Raw genomic sequence first — 6693 nt, forward strand, 5'->3', positions numbered from 1 at the left:
AGATTCAATCAGAGACCACGGCTGCAGGTATATTGAAGAGGTTAGATGAAGTTTATCTTGCAAAATCCTTGGCTAATCGCCTCTATATGAAAAGGAGGCTTTATTCTTCTAGTTTTTGTGAAGATAAATCTATTTCAGAGCAATTAGAGGACTTCACTAAATCTATAGACGATCTTGAGGCTGTAGATGTCAAAATAAGTGACGAAAACAAGGCAATCTTAGTCCTTAATGCTCTCCCTAATTCCTACGATCAGATGAGATATGCTATCTTGTATGGAAGGGATAAGGCGATTACCTTGGATGAGGTACATGCAGCTTTGATGGCCAACGAGTTACAAAAGGATGCAGCAAAGAAATCTGATGCTCTGCCCGAATCTTTGAACATTAAGCGGTTCAACAAGAAAAAGTTCAAGAAGAAGTTTGAGAAGTTTGTGGATTCCAAGCCAGAGGCATCTACATCCAAGGAGACACGTTCTTGTCACTACTGCAAGAAGCCTGGGCACTTGAAGAAGGAGTGCTATGCTTGGAAAAGAAAGCAAGCAGTAGAGGGCAATTCTCACACCAATGTTATCAGTGGTGAGGCAGATGAAATGCCTAAAGTAATGAACGTTGTGGATAAGTGTCAAGGGGATTTTTGGATTATGGACTCTGGTTGCTCCTTTCATATGTGCCCGGTAAAGGAGTGGTTTCAAGATCTCAAGGAGATGCAAGGATCTGTGCTTCTTGGTAACAATCAGACTTGTGGGATCAAAGGAATAGGAAGCATCATGTTAAGAGTCTCTGATGGATCATTCAAGATTTTATCTGATGTAAGGTACATACCACAAGTTAAAAGGAATCTGATCTCACTAGGAACTTTGGAGAGAAAAGGGTATACATTCATTTCAGAAAATGGTGAGATGAGGATTTCAAAAGATTCACAAGTAAAGATGGTTGCTCGAAGAAGTGGCAGCTTATATTACCTTGAGGCAGAGGTTGTTCTTGGTGAAAGTCACTCAGTGTCTAAGCCAAGTTTGGAGCAGTGGAACTCAAGATTAGGACATCCAGCAGAAGGGACTTTCAAGGCTCTGGCCAGATTGCAGCTGATTGATGTTGTTCATGAGGAGAAGTTGCAACCCTGTGAGGATTGCTTGCTGGGAAAATCAAAGAAGCTCAGCTTCCCTACTGGTAAACATACCTCTTCATTACCTTTAGATTATGTGCATTCAGATCTTTGGGGGCCAGCTCCAGTCAAGAGTTTGGGTGGAGGGAAATACTACATGTCTATAATAGATGATTGGTCCAGAAAGGCATGGGTGTACATATTAAAGGAGAAGTCTGATGCCTTCAAGACTTTCTAGATTTGGTGTAAGGAAGTAGAGAAGGAAAAGGGGTGCTCTCCCAGGATCTTGAGAACTGACAATGGTCTAGAATATCTTGCAAAGGAGTTTGATCAGTTTTGTCAAGAGAATGGGATAAAGAGGCACAAAACTGTACCAGGGAATCCACAACAGAATGGCACAACTGAGAGACTAAATAGAACTTTGCTTGAGAGAGTGAGATGTTTGATGTCTTCATCAGGAGCAAAGAAGCATTTCTGGGCTGAGGCAGTTAGCACAACAGCCTATTTGATAAACAAGTGTTCAGCCTCTGGAATTGGAGGTGCCATACCTGATGAGAGATGGTATGGAAGGAAACCTGATTACTCAACATTAAAGCCTTTTGGCTGCAAGGCCTTTGCACACCAGAAGCAAGGCAAGCTAAATGCAAGGGCTTTGCAATGTGTAATGATGGGATATCATAGAGGTGTGAAAGGGTATAGGCTCTGGTGTACAGAGCCAAATAATCAAAAGATAGTGATTAGCAGAGATGTTGCTTTCATTGAAGACAAGATGCCTCTTCTAGAAAGGAAGGCAGATCCAGTCACTGATGGTGGGATTAGTGCAGATGATTATCACTTTGAGGTGGAGGAAAATGTTCATGTTGGTGGTATAGAAGGCACTAATGACTTTGATACCGGAGAGATTCAAAGTGAAATCTCTGACCTTACTGGAGCTGATGATGATCAAGACACAGAGCCTCTAGATGAACTTGCAACATATCAGCTGGCTAGGGACAGAGTGAGAAGGCAGAATGTCAAGGCTCCAGCCAGGTATAGAGACACTGATATGCTCTTTTATGCTCTTCATATTGCAGAGCAGATTAAGCTTGCTGAGCCCAACTCCTAGGCAAAAGCTATTGTTGGTTCAGAATCTAAGCAGTGGATTCAAGCTATGAGAGAGGAAATAGATTCTCTGATCAAGAACAAGACCTGGATTCTAGTTGATAAGGCTGAATTCAGGAAGGTGATTGGATGTAAATGGGTGTTTGAGAAGAAGGTTGAGTCAGCACAGGCAGAGAATGTGAGATTTAGGCAAGGCTTGTGGCAAAGGGATTCAATCAAGAGGAGGGAATTGACTTTAATGAGGTATTTTCTCCAGTGGTTAAACACAATTCAATCAGGATCCTCTTAGCAATAGCTGCAAGAAAGGATTGGGAGTTGGAGCAGCTTGATGTCAAAACGGCTTTCTTAAATGGAGACTTGGAAGAGACAATCTATATGATTCAGCCACAAGGTTTTGAGGTGCCAGGATCTGAAGATAAAGTGTGCATGCTCAAGAAGAGCATTTATGGCCTTAAGCAGAGCAGTAGGAAATGGTATTTGAAATTTGGCGAGAGCTTGTCTAGGTTGGGTTTCTGCAGATCTTTGTATGACAGTTGTGTGTTCATCAAAAGGCAGAAGGGAAAGCAACCGGTATATCTATTATTGTATGTGGATGATATGCTCATATCCGGGCAAGACATTGCAGAGGTCAGAAAGGTGAAGTCTCAACTTAAGGCAGAGTTTGATATGAAGGATCTTGGAATGGCTAAGAGGATCCTATGCATGGATATAAGAGATAGAAAGAAGGGAAAGTTATGGCTACTACAGACTGATTATATCATGAATACCTTGAAGAAGTTCAAAGCTGAAAATATGAGAGTCACTTCCACTCCACTGGCCATGCACTTCAAACTGACAAAGGAGCAAAAGGCTGAAACTGAGGCTGAGAAGAAGGAAATGGAGTTAATCCCATACTCCAACATCGTTGGAAGTTTAATGTACATGATGATTTGCACAAGGCCTGACATTGCTCATGCCATAAGCACTACTAGCAGATATATGGTTGGTTATGGAAGACATCACTGGAGTGCTTTAAAGTGGACAATGAGATATCTTAAGGGAGCAAATAGCCTGGGGATACTATTTACCAAAGAAGGTGGAGTTGTGAATGAGCCTTTAGTTGGTTTTTGTGATTCAGACTATGCAGCTAGTCTTGACACCAGAAGATCTCAGACAGGATACATATTTACCTTGTTTGGCTCTGCTGTGTGTTGGAAGTCAGGTTTGCAGAATGTAGTGGCTCTATCCACTACAGAGGCCGAGTATATGGCTCTTACTACGGCTGTAAAAGAGTGCAAATGGTTGATGGGGTTAATCTCAGATTTTGGAATTCAGCGAGAAGGAGTCTCAGTCCATTGTGATAACAATGGAGCCATTTGTCTATCTAGGCATCAAATGTTTCATGAACGCAGCAAACATATCGATGTAAGGCTTCACTTCATAAGAGATGAGGTGGAAAGTGGAAGAGTTAGAGTTGTGAAGATAGACACAACTCACAACCCAGCTGACATGCTCACTAAGCCATTGGGCAAAGAGAAATTTGACTATTGTTGCAGGTTGGTGAATCTGTATACTTTGCATGCTAAGAAGCTGTGATGGTCAAGGTGGAGATTGTTGAGAATATGGCCATGCACAGCTGTGAACGGATGCATGGAATGCTATTGTGGATCTACGGGGGTTCATGGAGTGTTATGATGGAGATGCGACGCATGAGATCCAGATAGGAGTTATGTGCAATCTAGTTTGTTAGGTTGGTTCTAACTGACTCGGTGCAGCCTCTTGCATTTGATCTTTGAGTTAGTATAAGAGTTAGTTTGTAGCTCTAGTGCCGTTGTTACTTGTATTCTCCATATTCACATATTGTAAATATTAGAGTTCATTGAATAATAAGCAGAAAGTTCTTCCCCCTATCTTCTCTCTCACTCACAAAACAGAGATACAATCTTCGATCTTCAACAGAGATGTTGTCTATTATCCTAGGATAAGGTCTTTCTTGATTTAGTGTTCTTGATTTTTAAGGTTTTTGATGAAGCCACCATACCTTAATTTGTTTTATGAGGTAGCATTGGTAACTAGGGCTGATCATGGCATATACTGACTAGTAGCTAAGAAATCATTAAAATAACGTGTTACAATGATCACCTAAACTAAGATAAAGCAAGCAGGAGGTTGTTTTAACTACTAGAGATCGAAATACTAAGACTGAAATACGAAACAAACAAGAATTATACTCCCCCTTTACCATAAAATAGAGATATTTGAGATAACACGAGAATTAATGTATAATTGGTAAAGTAAAGAGATGAGGGGAATGGTAATTAACATAATGTCAGTAGATAATAAAACTCACGTTACTATTAATGTTTAATGATGGATCCTAGTGATATAAGTTGCAAATAAATTGATGTATATGAGTAATAAGTTGGGAAGAACTTACAATAAATGGGGGTGTGGGCCGTGTAGCGTGTGAGGGAAGAGAATTATGATTTTTAAAATTTCAAATTCTATTTTATTTTCAACAAATATGTACATGTGTTACCTTCTAGAAATACGGTACCAATTTTGGTGTATGGTTAAGGGAAAGTACTATAATATTTTTAATTATATATATTATACTTAAGGGTGGCGAAACGGGTTACCCGCGGGTACCCGCACCCAATAAGTCGGGTACCCGTACCGGGTTTTAGCCAAATTTGTTGTTCTAATACCCGCCCCGCGACATACCGGGATTACCCGATACCCGTGTCGGGTATCCCATATCCGACATTGCAGGTACCCGTACCCGACCCAAAATCTTAATCAAAAAACTTGAAAATCATAATAACCGTCAATGTTTCCTAATTTACTTATTTAATTTCGATGGTAAACATTGAATAAATTGAGAATATAAAAATATTTTAAAAGAACTCTTAGAAAGTACTCCCGTTGTTCCGCCTTAATAGAGGCATTTTATTTTCTTCACTTATTTTAGAAAAATAATAATATAAATACTTTTCTTTACATGATTATCTCTCTTACTTAATTCTTTCTTCGTTCTAACTATTTATTTTTAATTTTTCAAATTAATTTCGTATATGGCTATTATTATTTAACTATTTACATTTTTTCCTCCATTTTAACTATTAGAAACACCTCTATTAATATGGAATGAAGGGAATATTAAAAGATGGAATATGGCTAATACTAATAATAACGGGTATCATCGGGACTAACGGGTATACCCGCGCGGGTAGTGGTTATACCCGCTACCCGCAAAACTCTAAAACACACTACCCGATCCCACCCCATTTTCCGTTATCGTCGGGTAGCGGGTACCCAATACCCGGCGGGTAGCGGGTCGAGATGGGAATTATCCATTACCCGCTACCCATTTTTTGCCACCCCTAATTATACTTATTATACTGGATGTCAAATTGATGATAAGAATGCTATAAGTGACTATTTAAGTATTATTATTTGAATTTATTATCTTATATTTGTAGTTATGTTTAAGTATTTTGTTAAAAATATTTGAATTGAAGTGTAATTTCATAAACTTATTGGCATTTTGAACTATTAATGTAAATATATTTTTAATTATATATATATTTATATGTATGCTACAGTATAACGGTTCGATCAGTGGTTCGACCAGTTAAATCGTGAACCGATAGCTATACCGGTTCGCTTACCGATCCGATTTTTAAAACATTGTGTTATATTGGTTAGGGAAATCTATATTGGTACTGATTTATACTACTGAAAGGGAGAGTTGGATAGAAAATTGGTCCAATTAAATGATAGCTTCCCAATCAAAATTTTGGAACCATTATAAAGCAACATTGAATCTGCAAAATAAAACGTAGAGAGAGAAGGGTGAGAAGGAGAAAGAGTGCGTCGAGGCGTCTGTGCAGACCCCCATTCATCGCCGGAGCGGCGGCTGACGGCAGCAACGGCTGTGGCATGATAATGAGAGAGAAAATTGAGAAGAAGGAGAAAGAGAGAAGCGCGGCGACGCGGCACATCCGGGACAGCATAGTGGTGCGCTGGGTGAGATGGCGAGAGAGATGCCCGAGATAAGTAGGATGCGGCAATGTAGCTTTGCAGGAGGGGTACGGTGACGACGAGCGTGAAGCACGCGGACTAACTGGCGAGTGATGCACTTTTTATAAGCACTAAAAATACCTGCAAGTATACAGGGTAGATCTAGTATAGCTAAAGGTCAGTACCGGGATATCGAACACGGGGTATATAATTGCAACTGGCTATTATGTACTAAGCGTCAAATACTATCTAGAGAAACAAGAGAATTATGAAAACTTTGGAAACTGAAAATAATTAAAAGCAATCAAACAACTAAATGCAATTAATCACAAAGATAAAATATGAGAGATAAGAGAATTCCATGGATGTGCGTTCACAGTTATGGTTATACAAATTCCAACTACAATACCCTAGCACAGTTTATACTTCGAAAGGACGAGTCACCTAGCTTATGCTCATGCGATGCAAACGTTGATTACAAGATTAGG

Source organism: Salvia hispanica, chromosome 2 (genome assembly GCF_029641045.1).
Source record: "Salvia hispanica isolate PSC_SH4W2 chromosome 2, Shi_PSC_v1, whole genome shotgun sequence".
NCBI lineage: Eukaryota > Viridiplantae > Streptophyta > Magnoliopsida > Lamiales > Lamiaceae > Salvia > Salvia hispanica.